At 62.9% G+C, this 18,401-nt stretch overlaps 1 long non-coding RNA gene across 1 annotated transcript in view; it reads left to right on the top strand.

Moving 5' to 3' along the window:
• Positions 1-17,810, top strand: part of LOC122221531 — a 36,963-nt gene extending 19,153 nt beyond the window's left edge. Inside the window, exon 3 of the long non-coding RNA XR_006203274.1 lies at positions 16,835-17,810. This is a non-coding gene — a long non-coding RNA (uncharacterized LOC122221531). The remainder of the gene's footprint in view (positions 1-16,834) is intronic.
• The last annotated feature ends 591 nt before the right edge of the window (positions 17,811-18,401 follow it).

Genomic DNA, 18,401 nt, shown 5'->3' with positions numbered 1-18,401 from the left:
CTTGGACTTTGTACTTCTCCCCTCCATGAGGGCAGGGACTTGAATGGACAGGTCCTCGTGCCCGGTTAGCGCCTGCAGAAGGGATGTTCTCGGCTGGGTGGGTGACCACGGGGCCGGGCACGCGGTGGCTGGGCCTCTGGTTGGACCCTGCTTGTGCTCCCCGAGGCCGTGTGGGGTGCTCCACCCCCTCTCGGGGCCACCCGCACCCTGACCCTCCCACCCGTCACCAAGCCTGCAGGCTGGCCCTACACAGCAGCGCGAGCACAGACCGGGCCCGCGAGCAGCAGAGGTGAAAGGTGCCAGAGTGGGTGCCCGCTGGCCCCGCGGGTCGGGCTCGGGGAGGAGTCTGAGCGGCTCTCCTCCTTTCCTGGCGGACTCGGGGTAAATCGCCATCGCTGGCCGGCACACAGATAGAAGAAACCAGCTGAAAATCCTCCCGCTCCCCTGAGGCAGAAAACCATCGGACTTTACCGCATTCACTTGAGCGAAGAAAACGTCAGATTTGCTCAGAACAGGACAGAAAAGTGCGTCCCCTCCCGTGTGTGCAGTTGCAGCCACGTAACGCGTGATCTCCTGTCTTGGGGCAGATTCCTCCCTTCACACAGGTGCCACGGAGGAAGAGCCACGGCCGTGGTACCCGCAGCCTGGATTCTACTGGGACAGGCCTGAGGGGGACGGGCGAGGACAGACGGGACAACGCCTCCTGCGCCTCCTGCCTGAGACACTCCGTGGGCACTTGCTGTGAGCGGTAACCTCTCTCGTGTCTTGCCACGGACCTGTGAGGAATATAAATGCTGGTGGATGGGAGCAGCGCCCAAGCGGACTTCGTGGACAGAAATGTAATTCTTATGGAATGCAAACCAACAAACAAACTCAGCAAAATTCTCCGCAGTCTAGAATCTTCTGGGAAAGTGTTGCCCTAAATTACGGAGTCTGTTCATCGAGATGAAAGTCTGTGTCTCGGGACATAATTATTATTTTAACCATTTTGGAAGGAAATGATTCTCCCTGAAGGCTGAGCTCCTTGAAGGCAGAGTTGTGTCTGACTCCCCACATCAGCCGTGGGGCCCGGCTGTCAGGATTGTCTTGCTGACACCTCTTTCTCGTTTTCTTCCTTTCTCCCAGAACCTCCGCGCTGTCGGGGGCTTTCCTGGGACCCCTCCTTTCCCCCTTCTCCTTGCACATTGAAACAGTCAGTGAGATATGAGCAAGATTAGGTAAAGCTTCCATGAGAGCTGTTTCAAAGAGGTCAATTCAGATGGGAAGTATGCCTCCCTGCCCCCAACACTTCCCTTTCCTCCTCCCTGATGACTGGAATTTAGATGTGATGACTGGAATTGCAGCAGCCATCTTGTGATCACGAGGTGACTTTGAGGCTGGAAGCCACGTGCTAAGAATGGTGAACAAGAAAGATAGAAGGTTACCGACGAAATCAAGAGCCACCCCAGTCTTGGACTCCCTACCTCCGGGTTTCCTGTTATGTTGAAGAAACTGCCTCCCCCCCCTGCCCCGCCAGGCTTGGTTCAACCGCTTTTGTTTGCGGTCCTTGCAACTAGTGGCCAAAGCAATGGCTAACTAATGTGCTCGCAAAGAGCCTGACGTAGAGGAGGGACTTGGTGAAAGACCGGATCGATGCATGGTATGGTCTTGTAATGAGCCCTCAAGACCTTGAGGGATGCAAGGCTATTTGTCTTGTAACGTGATGGCCCAGATTTCGCACTGACTCCTCGTTCACGATCTTTCCCGTCGGGACTTTCCGGCACGCTGGGTGCCACTTTCCAGCCTGTGCTGTTGGCACATTCTCCGTCCGCTTCTAGTTTGTTCCTTCTGATCTGCTATGAGTTTAGAAACCCTACCTCTGATTGTGTTGGAGCTACAGGGGCTCCGAGTGAGGTGGACCGAGAGGCTTGCCTTTGAATATGGGTGAGGAAAATGCTCCTGTGGGTGAACTGCGTTTCGTTTGGGCTGCTCAGAAGCCTTTGTAGTCAGTTCCCCCTTTGGCCACATTTCAGCCCCGCCAGTTTGCTGCAGAGGTGGCTCTAGAAGGGTGTGAATTCTGAGAGCTGCAGCCCAAGCTTCTGAGAGCCCGTGCGGGGCGGGGGGGGGGGAGGGGTTCAACGTCCTGAACAAATAAATACTCGGTGAGGCTTTGAGCTCCCGTCAGCCGGGCCGACTTTGGAACTAGATTGAAGTTCTAATGAGATAGGTGACTTAAGTCACTGGTGGTTTTCAGGCCTTTCTTCTTTGTGTGCTTTGAAGGGTCCTGCTGAATTATTCGCTAAAAACAGTTCCAGAGCAGAGACGGATCTAGAAAGAGGCCATGACACGGACAGGAGGCGTTGACACAGGAGAGTTAAGAGTGAATGAAGCAGAGACACGAAGACTAACGTGGACATTTCCTAATTGGTCCCAAGTGTGCTTCCACTGACCCCTCCCATTTAGCCCCGAGGGCTCCAGTAAGGAGACCGTGCAGGCAGGGCCCTCCTACACCGGCGGGGCCGAAGGAGTCCCAGGCCCACGCTAAGGAGGCCCGGGTGCTTGCGGGAGGAAACCGAAGATACGGTGTTGTCGGGAGATGCCTGGGCACTTCTTACAGGGTGGAGACAGGTAGTGCCGGGCGGGTCACGAGGCGTGTGCTTGGCATAGCGCGAGCGCCCCTGTCCTTTGCCCGTTTCAGTAATGCTGGGGTTCTAGACGCCGATTCCAATAGGGGTCCGTGTGCGGCGTCAGAAGGGGGAACCAGGGCCCCAAGAATGATACGGGCCAGAGACACAGGGAGACTCCTGCTCAGCACGTGGGATGTGTGCGTGTGCATGCACACGTGTGTGCACGTGGATGGGTGTGTGTGCATGTGCATACATGTGAGTGTGTGTGTGTGTGTGTGTGTGTGTGTGCTTGAACACAGTCGGTGGCATGGACCCAGGCCAGGAAAGGGATCAGACGCAGTTCCTAAGTAGGACGATCAGATCTCTCAGGGTGGGGATCTTGGGGCCTAAAACTTCAGACTTTGGCCCACTCACCACTCACTGCAGGCCAGCAGCGGGAGGTACCAGAGCGTGGCCTCACCTGCTGTGGCTCCTGCCTGCACATGTGTCCCTTTGGTTGGGGGCCCTGTGGAGAAGGAGTGGAGCAGGTATTTAATTAGATTTTACTTCATCTAATTATAGGCCAATGTCTTCTTGGTAATCGTTTCATTCAAAAATTAAGACAAATTAAAAAAAAATTTTAATGTTTATTTATTTTTGAGAGAGAGAGAGAGAGACCATAAGTGGGGGAAGGGTAGAGAGAGATGGAGACACAGAATCGGAAGCAGGCTCCAGGCTCTGAACTGTCAGCACAGAGCCCAACGCGGGGCTCGAACCCACGAACCGTGAGATCATGACCTGAGCCGAAGTCGGACGCTCAACTGACTGAGCCACCCAGGAGCCCCTTAAAATTAAAACAGATTTTTAATGTTTGTTTATTTCTGAGAGAGAGAGAGAGAGACAGAGCACGAGTGGAAGAAGGGCAGAGAGACAGAGGGAGACACAGAATCCGAAGCAGGCTCCAGGCTCCGAGCTGTCACCACAGAGCCTGACACGGGGCTCGAACTCACAAACTGAACTGCGAGATCATGACCTGGGCCGACGGACACTCAACCGACTGAGCCGCCCAGGCGCCCCATCATTCAAAAATGTTTAAATTACAGAGGTTTTCATGTGTGACGCAGACCTTTTAAGCAGTTCAGAAGCTAGTGCAGTAAACAGTGAAAATCTCCTGTTTCTCCTCTACTCCCCTTCCTGGTGCACAGTGAACCCTTATGTGGAGTCAGACCTACACTTCCAGACCTTTCCCTGGGCAAACACATGCGCGCGCACACACACACACACACACACACACACACACAGTGAGATGATCCTGTATGTATGCTAACCTACAACTGAAGAAACCTCAGTCTATCGTGGTTATCTTTCCGCGTTGATACATGTATATTTAATTCATTCCTTTCTTATCCGCTCTGTCCTGGTCCACTGTGTGGATCGTGGGTAATTTGTCAAGTCACCCCTTATCAGAAGGCATCAGATGGTCTCCGGTGTTCTGCCGTTAGAGACAAATTAACGAGGGCGTGAGCAGTGAGGTGAGCGACCGGCACTTCCGTAGGACACGGTCCTGGAGTAGGGTCACCGGATCGGAGGGTGTCCCGGCCACGGCCGATCGACAGGCACCGTCGCAGTTCCCTCCCCACAGCGTCTGTGCCCTTGTTCCAACGAGCAAGCGTGACGAGTAGCAAGCCCGAGCGCGAGCCCCACGCTGAATGCCCGTCCCTCTCCTTCCCCACGCCCCTTGTTGGCCGCCAGTTTGACCTTTGCCGTCACCACCAGCAGCAGCCAGCCCCGCGTGTCGACACGTCTGAGGAGTGCAGGCTCCGTGTCCCAAGGGAGTCTGCCCCACGTGGCCTGCCCCTCGTGTTCCTCCGGACGCCGTCCTTGACGTGCCCGCAGACCCCGCTGCCCCCCACCCCTGCTTCCACCGCGGCACCCACCGCACCCGAAGCCGTTCGTTGGGGTCTTTACCTGTTTTTCCCAGGAAGTCGGGGACGGAGTGCCGGCCCCCCGAGTGTGGCGCCCGCTGTCGAACGGTCCGATGATGACTTCCGGGTACTTCTCGGTTCACGTTGGTGTTTTCCGGGTGCCCCCAGGCCACCCTGAGGCTGGTGGGTGTTCGGGCCAGGCCGGTTGATCCGCTCAGTCGTTCTCAGGAACGTGAGCCAGAACGGGCAGCCCAGCGGCACACGGGGGCGAAGAGGTGGCCGTGGGGGCTGGGCGGGGGTCAGCTAGTGTTGTGGGCGCAGACAAAAGTCGAAACCGTGTGGGTTCTTTGGGGTGCGAGGAGAAGAGTTCACAGGGAGCGACCTGACAGGAAAGGTCAGACGTCGGGGGGCTCCTGGCATAGTCAGGGGGACTTCCCGGAGGAAGGGGACTCGGGCGTCAGGCAGGTGCAGGTTTGAGTCCCAGCTCTGCCACTTATAAGCTGCGTGCCCCTGAGCCTGATATTTAATAAGCAGTGCCACCCCCCGCCCCCGGTATGGCGCGCTGGGCGCTGAGAAGAGAGTGGGAGTGTGTCTTTTCTCTGCTCAGCACCCTTCAAACAATTAGCCGTGTAAATAGAATTGCTTATCTACTCTCTCCTCTAGAAGGGACCCTAAAAGACTGGCAGAGATGCGTCGGTACTCCTGAAACTCCTTCTCCAGACCCAGCACGCCCGGCGCCCGTCTCCCGGTCCTCCGACCCCGTGTCCCGGTGGTCCCCGGAGGGCGGCCCTGGGGTCCAGTGTTGTGCGGGTGCAGCTGACGAGCCCAGGCACAGAGGGCCCTGTCAGCCACTCCTACTCACCCCTCGTCGTTAGTGAGCATTGACAGTCTTGCTTTTAATATTCTGGTCGTGCTGGTTGCCTTACAGTGAACTCGTAGAGGTCAGAAACTCTTACGTACTCACTCTGACAACGTTTTTGCTCCTAGATAAATCCTTTGCTGCCACGTTCCATCTTTATTGGGTGAGATCCTCCTGGTCGTCGTCTCAGCTTGGTGGTTGGTGTATCTTGGGTCCTCATTCCTCTGTCCGGAGACGCCTCCTCGAAGGTGGTTGCTGCAGCTGGGACGATGGTTCCTCACCGTCTTTGCCCCCTTCCTCGGGACGGGAGGCCCCCCCAGGGCCCCCCCAGCGTGCCCCCCCCCCACGCCTACGGTGTGCTCTTCCCGATGCCTAAGCAGAGTGAGATGCTCTCAGGAGGTGGCCGTTCCTCTTTACGTGTCCAGCCTGAGACTGTGGCCCTTCTTGGCTTCCGCGGTATCTGCTCTCGAGCGGAGTTGCAAGAGCTTTTTCTCCACGTGAAGTCTTCCATTCGCAGAAGCTGCCGTCCGGGAGGCCGTGGGCCGCCTGGAATGTTCACTGAGACTCAGTCATTGCCCCAAGGGTGGCCCGAGCACACACACCGCCACGGCTTGTCGTCTCCAAAGCGGGAGCGGGGGAGTCGGGCAGCGTCAGAGCACAGCCCTCCCCGGCTCAGGGGGCGGAGGCGGAGAGATCTCTCAGTCTCCCTGACTGCGGAGCGGAGCTCAGCCTCAAGCCCCAGGGACAGAAACGAGCACACTCGCAAAGGTCTGAGCAGCCGCGGTCCAACAGAGAGCGTTCCGGAATCGGCAGGAAACGCGTTTGCTCGAGGAGCACCCGTCCTCCGGGCAGGCCGTCGTGGTTCCCACACGCTGCTCGCTGAGCGTTCGCTTTTGGCCCCTTCCCAGCCCTGCGTGAATAAAGACGGTTTATCGCGTGAGACGCGGGACTTTCCCTTCATACATCGCAAGAAGGGAGTAACGGGAATACGACGAGAGGCCGATTGTCTGGGAGAGGCATGGAGTCACCTAACAGCACGGCCGCGAGCCGTAAAGGGAGGAGTTGGCCTCAGAACTGCCTGAGGGCACTCTCTGGGGTGATGGAAATGTCCTGTGCTGTATGCTGTCCGGTGTGGTGGTCGTCGAGCACCTGAGAGGCGGCCAGCGCGACACAGGCCCTGCGTTTTTGACTGCGTGGACCGTTGGTGAATCTTACGTGGCCGCACGTGGCCAGACGGCGTGGCTCCGAGCCAGGGAGCCGCAGTGTCGCTCCCTCAGCTGTTACTCAGGGGAAGTTCTCCGGGCAGCCTCCACCTGCCCCATGGGAGCTGACCGCGTGCGCCTGGTGCGGGTCACAGGCCACGGCCCCGCTGTGCAGAGAGGTTAAAGCGTCTGGGGGCCGAAGGACGAGGAAAGAGACGGGCTGGTGAGTGTGGAAGGTACCAGAACGCCGGTGCGCACAGCAGGACCCTGAGGGTGTCTGAGGGGCGCTGGGAGGGCTGCACAGAAGCGTGACGTGTAACCTCGTGTTTGGGAAGTGCTCCTGGAGTCCTGGGCCTGGTGCTCGCGGTCCGAAGGGACCCGGAAGCTGCGGCTGTAGCCCGCCCCCCTTTGACCCGCTTTGTGACTTTTCATCAACGTCCGCAAACCGTACAAACGCTTTTGTCTGTTTTGGTGTCATCCACAAGCCCATTAACCCAACACCGACAGGAGGCGCGCTTTTCCCGCCGATGAGCCCCGCGCGCCCAGTGTCTCCTGGTCAGCAAGAAGGCCCGGGGGGCAAAGTGGCGTCACTGGGAACGCAGATGGGGTCTCCAAAGCGGGGTGCGAGTAGGTGGGCTTCAACAGAGAACAGATGCAGGGCGGCACACGGCGTCGGTTCCCTCCACACGGCGCGTCCAGGGCAGGCGCATCCGCGGAGGTTTCAGGGGTTGGGAGTGGGGGCCGGGGGGAGAGAGCAAGAGGCAGAAAGGAGGGTCCGAATGGGGTAGAAGGAACCGCGCAGGCAGGTCTTCTGCACTGATTCTTCCTCTGACTGTCCTCACCTCTAGAACAGGGAGCCTACACATGCCTACTTCAGAGGGTCGCAGGGAGGAATAAATGAGAAAATGCAGAGTGTTCTATCACAGTGCCTGGCATACAGTAAGGGCTCGATGCAGGGTGGTTTTATTATTATTCTTGCAGGTGCTGAGGGAAATGCAGCGTAAAACAGTGTTGGCGGATCGCTCCGCACCTGCCGAATAGACACCTGGGACCCCTGCTGCCCGGCACACGCGCAGATCGTAACCCGGTGTGCTTTGCGGGAAGAGCAGCGTGGCAGTGCAGAAGGGCCAGAGCCAGCAAACACGGTGACGAGCTCCGAGCCAGGACTCCCGAGGACGCCCAGGGTCCCCAGTGAGATGGGGCCTCACCCGCCAGGTGCTTCCGCAGTGTAGAGTCGGAAGCAGGCTTACCAACTGTCAAATGAGACGTGTTCCGCCCTCCCTCCTGACAGACTTGCGCAGCACTTAGAAGGCCAGGCTCGGGTGTGAAGTTCTCAGACTCTGGCCCCCAGGCCCATCCTGTCCCCGGCTCCTGGGTCACCTGGCATCGGAGCGACCTCGTGTGGCTGCGTGTGGGCAGCCCGGCTCCCACGTGCAGACTCGGTCCGCTGACCCAGGGCGCCTCGGCCACCCCTCACGTCCACGTCTGTGCCTACTGCTGGTGAGAATGGACCTCAGGAGGAGAGATCCAGAACGCACATCTGGAGATGAGCTGGGGGCCGCTGGGGCAGGGGCTCCTGGGAGGGTCCCAGGTCCCTGGAAGAAGGGCTGTGGACTTGAAGTGGGCAGGCTCCTTTGGGGACTCGTCATCACGTGGGGAGGGACGCGGCCAGAAGGGGCCGGGGGAACGGTCTTGCCTGATCTGAGTGTGGCTTTGCTTTGATCATTTCCTTAGAACGTCTCCGAGGAAGGTAAAGGGGGAGAGTTCGGCAGGATTGAAGAACCCAGGGCACTGCCGTATATCTGACATTGGGGAAAACACACAAACAAAAACAACCCAGTGCCCGAAAGGAGGACGTGTTAAGACAGACATGGGGAAGCTATTCAGGGAGATCGTCCACTACCGGTGCCACTGGGGAGTACCGACACGGCAACATGGGGTGATGTACATGCAGGTGTAAGACAGCTGTGGGAACATCTGTACCCCAGGGGAGGCCTGGGAGCCGGTCTGCAGACGTGACGACAGCTACCCACAGGAGGGTCTGGGAGATTTCTTCCCCGGGCTGTCTACTGTGGCTGGGGAGAGGCAAAGACTTTGGGGTCTGGAGGTGGGGTCCCGTGGGCAGGAGCCAGCTGGTTGCGGGGGTCGAGGGGCTGGTTGTGGCATCTTGCGGCTGGTTGCTGGGTCCTGCGCCTGGTTGCGGGGTCCTGTGCCTGGTTGCGGGGTGGGGCGGCTGGTTGCGGGGTCCGGCGGCTGGTTGTGGGGTCCTGCGGCTGGGTGTGGGGGTCCGGCAGGCTGGTTGCGGGGTCCGGCGGCTGGTTGCGGGGTCCGGCGGCTGGTTGTGGGGTCCTGCGGCTGGGTGCGGGGGTCCGGCAGGCTGGTTTTGGGGTCTGGCGGCTGGGATGTGGGGTTCGGCGGCTGGTTGTTGGGTCCTATGGCTGGATGCGGGGTCCAGCAGGCTGGGTACGGGGGTCCGGCGGCTGGGTGCGGGGGTCCGGCGGCTGGTTGTTGGGTCCTATGGCTGGATGCGGGGTCCGGCAGGCTGGTTGCGGGGTCCGGCGGCTGGTTGCGGGGTCCGGCGGCTGGTTGCGGGGTCCGGCGGCTGGTTGTGGGGTCCTGCGGCTGGGTGCGGGGGTCCGGCAGGCTGGTTGTGGGGTCTGGCGGCTGGGTGCGGGGTTCGGCAGCTGGTTGTTGGGTCCTATGGCTGGACGCAGGGTCCGGCAGGCTGGGTACGGGGGTCCGGCGGCGGGGTGTGGGGTCCGGCGGCTGGGATGCGGGGTTCGGCGGCTGGTTGCGGGGTCCGGCGGCTGGTTGTTGGGTCCTATGGCTGGATGCGGGGTCCGGCAGGCTGGGTACGGGGATCCGGCGGTGGGGTGTGGGGTCCGGCGGCTGGATGTGGGTTTCGGCGGCTGGTTGCGGGGTCCGGCGGCTGGTTGTTGGGTCCTATGGCTGGATGCGGGGTCCGGCAGGCTGGGTACGGGGGTCCGGCGGCGGGGTGTGGGGTCTGGCGGCGGGATGTGGGTTTCGGCGGCTGGTTGCGGGGTCCGGCGGCTGGTTGTTGGGTCCTATGGCTGGATGCGGGGTCCGGCAGGCTGGGTACGGGGGTCCGGCGGCGGGGTGTGGGGTCCGGCGGCTGGGATGTGGGGTTCGGCGGCTGGTTGTTGGGTCCTATGGCTGGATGCGGGGTCTGGCAGGCTGGGTACGGGGGTCCGGTGGCGGGGTGTGGGGTCCGGCGGCGGGGTGTGGGGTCCGGCGGCTGGATGTGGGTTTCGGCGGCTGGTTGCGGGGTCCGGCGGCTGGTTGTTGGGTCCTATGGCTGGATGCGGGGTCCGGCAGGCTGGGTACGGGGGTCCGGCGGCTGGGTGCGGGGGTCCGGCGGCTGGTTGTTGGGTCCTATGGCTGGATGCGGGGTCCGGCAGGCTGGGTACGGGGGTCCGGCGGCGGGGTGTGGGGTCCGGCGGCTGGTTGCGGGGTTCGGCAGCTGGTTGTTGGGTCCTATGGCTGGATGCAGGGTCCGGCAGGCTGGGTACGGGGGTCCGGCGGCGGGGTGTGGGGTCCGGCGGCTGGGATGCGGGGTTCGGCGGCTGGTTGTTGGGTCCTATGGCTGGATGCGGGGTCCGGCAGGCTGGGTACGGGGGTCCGGCGGCTGGTTGCGGGGTGGGGCGGCTGGTTGCGGGGTCCGGCGGCTGGTTGTGGGGTCCTGCGGCTGGGTGCGGGGGTCCGGCAGGCTGGTTGTGGGGTCTGGCGGCTGGGTGCGGGGTTCGGCAGCTGGTTGTTGGGTCCTATGGCTGGATGCAGGGTCCGGCAGGCTGGGTACGGGGGTCCGGCGGCGGGGTGTGGGGTCCGGCGGCTGGGATGCGGGGTTCGGCGGCTGGTTGTTGGGTCCTATGGCTGGATGCGGGGTCCGGCAGGCTGGGTACGGGGGTCCGGCGGCTGGTTGCGGGGTCCGGCGGCTGGTTGTGGGGTCCTGCGGCTGGGTGCGGGGGTCCGGCAGGCTGGTTGTGGGGTCTGGCGGCTGGGTGCGGGGTTCGGCAGGCTGGTTGTGGGGTCTGGCGGCTGGGTGCGGGGTTCGGCAGCTGGTTGTTGGGTCCTATGGCTGGATGCAGGGTCCGGCAGGCTGGGTACGGGGGTCCGGCGGCGGGGTGTGGGGTCCGGCGGCTGGGATGCGGGGTTCGGCGGCTGGTTGTTGGGTCCTATGGCTGGATGCGGGGTCCGGCAGGCTGGGTACGGGGGTCCGGCGGCTGGTTGCGGGGTCCGGCGGCTGGTTGCGGGGTCCGGCGGCTGGTTGTGGGGTCCTGCGGCTGGGTGCGGGGGTCCGGCAGGCTGGTTGTGGGGTCTGGCGGCTGGGTGCGGGGTTCGGCAGGCTGGTTGTGGGGTCTGGCGGCTGGGTGCGGGGTTCGGCAGCTGGTTGTTGGGTCCTATGGCTGGATGCAGGGTCCGGCAGGCTGGGTACGGGGGTCCGGCGGCGGGGTGTGGGGTCCGGCGGCTGGGATGCGGGGTTCGGCGGCTGGTTGTTGGGTCCTATGGCTGGATGCGGGGTCCGGCAGGCTGGGTACGGGGTCCGGCGGCGGGGTGTGGGGTCCGGCGGCTGGTTGCGGGGTCCTGCGGCTGGGTGCGGGGGTCCGGCGGCGGGGTGTGGGGTCCGGCGGCTGGGATGTGGGGTTCGGCGGCTGGTTGTTGGGTCCTATGGCTGGATGCGGGGTCCAGCAGGCTGGGTACGGGGGTCCGGCGGCTGGGTGCGGGGGTCCGGCGGCTGGTTGTTGGGTCCTATGGCTGGATGCGGGGTCCGGCAGGCTGGTTGCGGGGTCCGGCGGCTGGTTGCGGGGTCCGGCGGCTGGTTGCGGGGTCCGGCGGCTGGTTGTGGGGTCCTGCGGCTGGGTGCGGGGGTCCGGCAGGCTGGTTGTGGGGTCTGGCGGCTGGGTGCGGGGTTCGGCAGCTGGTTGTTGGGTCCTATGGCTGGACGCAGGGTCCGGCAGGCTGGGTACGGGGGTCCGGCGGCGGGGTGTGGGGTCCGGCGGCTGGGATGCGGGGTTCGGCGGCTGGTTGCGGGGTCCGGCGGCTGGTTGTTGGGTCCTATGGCTGGATGCGGGGTCCGGCAGGCTGGGTACGGGGATCCGGCGGTGGGGTGTGGGGTCCGGCGGCTGGATGTGGGTTTCGGCGGCTGGTTGCGGGGTCCGGCGGCTGGTTGTTGGGTCCTATGGCTGGATGCGGGGTCCGGCAGGCTGGGTACGGGGGTCCGGCGGCGGGGTGTGGGGTCTGGCGGCGGGATGTGGGTTTCGGCGGCTGGTTGCGGGGTCCGGCGGCTGGTTGTTGGGTCCTATGGCTGGATGCGGGGTCCGGCAGGCTGGGTACGGGGGTCCGGCGGCGGGGTGTGGGGTCCGGCGGCTGGGATGTGGGGTTCGGCGGCTGGTTGTTGGGTCCTATGGCTGGATGCGGGGTCTGGCAGGCTGGGTACGGGGGTCCGGTGGCGGGGTGTGGGGTCCGGCGGCGGGGTGTGGGGTCCGGCGGCTGGATGTGGGTTTCGGCGGCTGGTTGCGGGGTCCGGCGGCTGGTTGTTGGGTCCTATGGCTGGATGCGGGGTCCGGCAGGCTGGGTACGGGGGTCCGGCGGCTGGGTGCGGGGGTCCGGCGGCTGGTTGTTGGGTCCTATGGCTGGATGCGGGGTCCGGCAGGCTGGGTACGGGGGTCCGGCGGCGGGGTGTGGGGTCCGGCGGCTGGTTGCGGGGTTCGGCAGCTGGTTGTTGGGTCCTATGGCTGGATGCAGGGTCCGGCAGGCTGGGTACGGGGGTCCGGCGGCGGGGTGTGGGGTCCGGCGGCTGGGATGCGGGGTTCGGCGGCTGGTTGTTGGGTCCTATGGCTGGATGCGGGGTCCGGCAGGCTGGGTACGGGGGTCCGGCGGCTGGTTGCGGGGTGGGGCGGCTGGTTGCGGGGTCCGGCGGCTGGTTGTGGGGTCCTGCGGCTGGGTGCGGGGGTCCGGCAGGCTGGTTGTGGGGTCTGGCGGCTGGGTGCGGGGTTCGGCAGCTGGTTGTTGGGTCCTATGGCTGGATGCAGGGTCCGGCAGGCTGGGTACGGGGGTCCGGCGGCGGGGTGTGGGGTCCGGCGGCTGGGATGCGGGGTTCGGCGGCTGGTTGTTGGGTCCTATGGCTGGATGCGGGGTCCGGCAGGCTGGGTACGGGGGTCCGGCGGCTGGTTGCGGGGTCCGGCGGCTGGTTGTGGGGTCCTGCGGCTGGGTGCGGGGGTCCGGCAGGCTGGTTGTGGGGTCTGGCGGCTGGGTGCGGGGTTCGGCAGGCTGGTTGTGGGGTCTGGCGGCTGGGTGCGGGGTTCGGCAGCTGGTTGTTGGGTCCTATGGCTGGATGCAGGGTCCGGCAGGCTGGGTACGGGGGTCCGGCGGCGGGGTGTGGGGTCCGGCGGCTGGGATGCGGGGTTCGGCGGCTGGTTGTTGGGTCCTATGGCTGGATGCGGGGTCCGGCAGGCTGGGTACGGGGGTCCGGCGGCTGGTTGCGGGGTCCGGCGGCTGGTTGCGGGGTCCGGCGGCTGGTTGTGGGGTCCTGCGGCTGGGTGCGGGGGTCCGGCAGGCTGGTTGTGGGGTCTGGCGGCTGGGTGCGGGGTTCGGCAGGCTGGTTGTGGGGTCTGGCGGCTGGGTGCGGGGTTCGGCAGCTGGTTGTTGGGTCCTATGGCTGGATGCAGGGTCCGGCAGGCTGGGTACGGGGGTCCGGCGGCGGGGTGTGGGGTCCGGCGGCTGGGATGCGGGGTTCGGCGGCTGGTTGTTGGGTCCTATGGCTGGATGCGGGGTCCGGCAGGCTGGGTACGGGGGTCCGGCGGCTGGTTGCGGGGTGGGGCGGCTGGTTGCGGGGTCCGGCGGCTGGTTGTGGGGTCCTGCGGCTGGGTGCGGGGGTCCGGCAGGCTGGTTGTGGGGTCTGGCGGCTGGGTGCGGGGTTCGGCAGCTGGTTGTTGGGTCCTATGGCTGGATGCAGGGTCCGGCAGGCTGGGTACGGGGGTCCGGCGGCGGGGTGTGGGGTCCGGCGGCTGGGATGCGGGGTTCGGCGGCTGGTTGTTGGGTCCTATGGCTGGATGCGGGGTCCGGCAGGCTGGGTACGGGGGTCCGGCGGCGGGGTGTGGGGTCCGGCGGCTGGTTGCGGGGTCCTGCGGCTGGGTGCGGGGGTCCGGCGGCGGGGTGTGGGGTCCGGCGGCTGGGATGTGGGGTCCGGCGGCTGGTTGTTGGGTCCTATGGCTGGATGTGGGGTCCGGCAGGCTGGGTACGGGGGTCCGGCGGCTGGGTGCGGGGGTCCGGCGGCTGGTTGTTGGGTCCTATGGCTGGATGCGGGGTCCGGCAGGCTGGGTACGGGGGTCCGGCGGCGGGGTGTGGGGTCCGGCGGCTGGGATGTGGGGTCCGGCGGCTGGTTGTTGGGTCCTATGGCTGGATGTGGGGTCCGGCAGGCTGGGTACGGGGGTCCGGCGGCTGGGTGCGGGGGTCCGGCGGCTGGTTGTTGGGTCCTATGGCTGGATGCGGGGTCCGGCAGGCTGGGTACGGGGGTCCGGCGGCTGGTTGCGGGGTGGGGCGGCTGGTTGCGGGGTCCGGCGGCTGGTTGTTGGGTCCTGCGGCTGGGTGCGGGGTCCGGCAGCTGGTTGTTGGGTCCTATGGCTGGATGCGGGGTCTGGCAGGCTGGGTACGGGGGTCCGGCGGCTGGTTGCGGGGTGGGGCGGCTGGTTGCGGGGTCCGGCGGCTGGTTGTGGGGTCCTGCGGCTGGGTGCGGGGTCCGGCAGCTGGTTGTTGGGTCCTATGGCTGGATGCGGGGTCCGGCAGGCTGGGTACGGGGGTCCGGCGGCGGGGTGTGGGGTCCGGCGGCTGGGATGTGGGGTTCGGCGGCTGGTTGTTGGGTCCTATGGCTGGATGCGGGGTCCGGCAGGCTGGGTACGGGGGTCCGGCGGCGGGGTGTGGGGTCCGGCGGCTGGTTGCGGGGTCCTGCGGCTGGGTGCGGGGGTCCGGCGGCGGGGTGTGGGGTCCGGCGGCTGGGATGTGGGGTCCGGCGGCTGGTTGTTGGGTCCTATGGCTGGATGTGGGGTCCGGCAGGCTGGGTACGGGGGTCCGGCGGCTGGGTGCGGGGGTCCGGCGGCTGGTTGTTGGGTCCTATGGCTGGGTGCGGGGTCCGGCAGGCTGGAGCGGCTGGTCGCGTCGCTGGTTTTGCGCGCTCTGCTCACGGCTGCCGGGATGCACAGACAAGCGTCTGTGGGCAGCCACTCGGGAGCCGAGGAAGCACTTCAGGCCTTCGGCCCGCTCGGCGCAGGGGGAGGCGTCGTGAGTCCCCCGGGGACCCCGTTCGGCCCCGCGCCTCCCCCGGATGCCGGCCCGCGCCACCAGCCGTGCCTTGGAGCCTGCCGTGGAGCCTCACGCTGCTCTCTGCCGCACTGACTGAGCGCTTACCGAGCGTGCGCCGGTCCGAATGTGCCCGTGTCAGAGCCCCGCAGCCGTGGTGAGAGCGAGCCTGGGCACCGCAGGCCGGCGGGGAGCAGCGGCCCCACGCCGCACACCTGGGAGGGAGAAGCAGGATTTGGAGCTGCAGGTTCCAGCTGTGCGGATTCACCCGGAAACCAAGAGGCAGATGCCCCAGCGCCCCTTCGCCTGGAGGCTGGAGGCGGTCGGGGCTCACCCCCCGCGCCGCGTCCCCGCGGACCTCAGACGGGTCGGGCGGTTAAATGCGAAACCCACCGGGCGCCTGGGCGGCTCAGTCGGTCGAGCGTCTGACTTCAGCTCGGGTCACGATCTCAGTTTGTGGGATCGAGCCCCGCGTGTGGCTCTGTGCTGACAGCTTTGCACCCTCTCTCTCCCTGTCTCTCTGCCCCCCTCAAAATAAACGTTAAATGCGAAACCTACCAAGCAAACCGTGGAGCAAGCAGAAGAAAAAGCAAAGGCCTGCCCGCTCTTGGACAGGGCCTCTTCCTGGAACCCCGTCTTCTGCACACCTTCCCCTGTCGGTGTCCCGGGACACCAAGGCTGCTGGCCTGCCTCCCAGGCCAGCTCCCTGTGCCCAGCCTCTGCATGATGGAGCCCTGCGGCCTCAGTTTCCCACTTCTTCTCTTTCGTACTTTCTTCCTATGTGGTCCTCGGGGCTCTGGCCTTTGTCATTATTACTGCTGCCAACGCCTACCCCCAATGCCTGTGACTCCAGCCCTGACCGCCAGCCTGCAGACGCTTAAATATTCTCCATGGAGAGACGGGGGGAGTGACAGAGGACAGGAGGATAAGGTGTGTGTGTGAGTCCGTGTGCCTGTGCAGCTCCTGTGTTTGAAAATAACTCAAGTTGGGGCGCCTGGGTGGCTCAGTTGGTTGAACTTCTGACTTCGGCTCAGGTCATGATCTCATGGTTCATGGGTTCGAGCCCTGCGTCAGGCTCTGTGCTGACAGCTCAGAGCCCGGAGCCTGCTTCAGATTCTGGGTCTCCTTCTCTCTCTGCCCCTCCCCTGCTCTCTCTCTCTGTCTCTCTCTCTCAAAAATAAACAAACATTAAAAAATTTTAAAAATTAAAAAAGAAAAAGAAAATTCTCAGAGGAGAAAATGTGATTAGTAATCAAACACAGGAAGACGTTCAGTCTCAGCCAGAATCAAAGCAGCAGGAGACAAGACGAGGAGACACAGAGTCACCTACAAGATGGGCAGAGACTCCGGATGGCAAGGGAGGCCCTGGGGGAGGCCAAGAGCAGCAGGCGGCTTCCCAGCTGGAAGCCGTGTGCAGCCTTTGGCCCAGAAATACACCTGTGACACACTCAACAGAAATCCTACCGTCTACCTGAAAGCAGGTTTTCTAGAAATCACCCAATTTAGAAGCAGGTTAAATTAATCCCTGATAAATCTGTTAGAATTTGGAATTTCCCTGATGACGATAACAGCCACTCAGGCACTTGCTGTGTGGCTCGTCCTGCAGATTGGGGCCCGTCCCTGGGAAATCCTGGTGCGGTCGGGCTGCGGTGGTGCCCAGGAATCTGTATTTCAGAAAGACGCTTTAGGCGATTCCTATCTTGAGGCCACTTTGGAAAATACTGAGGAAATAAAATGATGTCATTAAAACTGACGTTTACTCAGGGGCGCCTGGGCGGCTCAGTCGGTTAAGCGTCTGACTTTGGCTCAGGTCATGATCTCGTGGTTCGTGAGTTCGAGCCCCTCTGTGCTGACAGCTCAGAGCCCGGAGCCTGCTTCGGATTCTGTGTCTCCCTCTATCTCTCCCCCTCCCCTGCTTATGCTCTGTCTCTCTCTGTTTCTCTCTCAAAGGTAAATAAACATTAAAGAAAAATTGAAATAAACCGAAGAGGATGTAATTAGACTGAGAAATACTTGTGACGTAAGCCCAAAGAATGACAAGTGTGCGAAGTATTTGTCTGTCGGACGAGTACGCATCGAACACCTACTATGTGCTAGGAGGGGAGGAGACAGAACGAAACCAACACCGTCCATCTTCATGGAGCTTTGAGTCTGACGGGGAGATGAACAGTGAAAGTAAGGAAAAAAGAAACTGAGAGGTTCTGCTGTCATCTAACTGTGGTGCGATCTAGCCGTCACACGCGTGTCTCCCTGGCTTGGCCGGGAGCTCCCGGAGAGCTGCTCAGCTCCTTTCTGTGTCTCCATCGCCTGGCCAGTGCTTACTGCTCTGAGGTTTTGGAGGAAAGAGTGTGTCCCATGGAGCGGGCAGAAGGGTAAGAACAACTGGGCAGGAGCAGAATCTCCAGAGCAATTGCCGAATTCTGCAGCGGGGGGCAGAGGAGAGTTCTCTTACGGGGCCCTCCAGGCACCTGCAGACCAAGGTGGGCAGGCCCAGCGGGTGGACAGCAGCCCTAGTCTGGAGAGACCACGCGGGGCCCCAGAAGCCGGTGTCCTGCGTGAGAGGTACAGCACCTGCCCACATCCAGGACCGGTACAGATCTAGGACCAGCCCAGACCCCCGCAGGGGTAGAGGGCCGCGAGCGGTGGCCTCCCGTTCAGGAAGTGCCTCAAATTTAGACTTGGGGTTGTCTCTCAACGAGGTTATAAATACGGACACAGAGAAACACCAGTGGGGTTGGAGAAAAAAAAGCTTAATATTTTCGTGCCTGTGTGTCATGACCAGACTATATTGCTTCCCACGTATTGTGACACTTTTGTAAATAAATCCTGTCGTTGTCTGGGAATTACCGTGATCCAATCGCACTGTCGTTGGTTGATGCAAAACGTTTAATGTAGATGTTCTTTTCTTCTCCAAACATTGGAAGGGCGCCTGCGTGGCTCAGTCGGTTAAGCGTCCGACTTCAGCTCAGGTCACGATCTCGCAGTTTGTGGGTTCAAGCCCCGCGTCGGGCTCTGTGCTGACAGCTCGGAGCCTGGAGCCTGTTTCAGTTTCTGTGTCTCCCTCTCTCTCTGCCCCTCCCCCGTTCATGCTCTATCTCTCTCTGTCTCAAAAATAAATAAACGTTAAAAAAAATTTTTTTTTAAATTAAAAAAAAAACATATTGGAGTTCTCAAACACGAGTCCGGTTTAAGTCTCTCTTGATTCTGATTGCGTGTTCCAGGGCAAGAAGGCTGCCCGGGGCCCTCAAAACTCTGAAGAAGAGGGGGTCATGCTTATTTCCTTCGGGTCAGCTTTGTGTAGGTCGTCTCTGGTGTTAATTTGGCCCTTGTCGACTTCCCAAATTATTAAGGGTGCTATTAAGAAGAGAAGTTGCTGAGTGGGGAGAACCTTGGGGTCACGCCCCCAGTGTCCCCCCAGGGAGCGTGCTTGAGGGGTCAGATTACAGGATGTCGCAGAGCTGGGATGTAGGGGGAGTGCCAGCCCTTGAGTGATCTTAGCCTCCCAACCGTTTCCTCA

This window comes from Panthera leo, chromosome B3 (assembly GCF_018350215.1).
Source record: "Panthera leo isolate Ple1 chromosome B3, P.leo_Ple1_pat1.1, whole genome shotgun sequence".
Taxonomy (NCBI): Eukaryota; Metazoa; Chordata; class Mammalia; order Carnivora; family Felidae; genus Panthera; species Panthera leo.
This window is presented reverse-complemented; position numbering and strand designations above follow the sequence as displayed.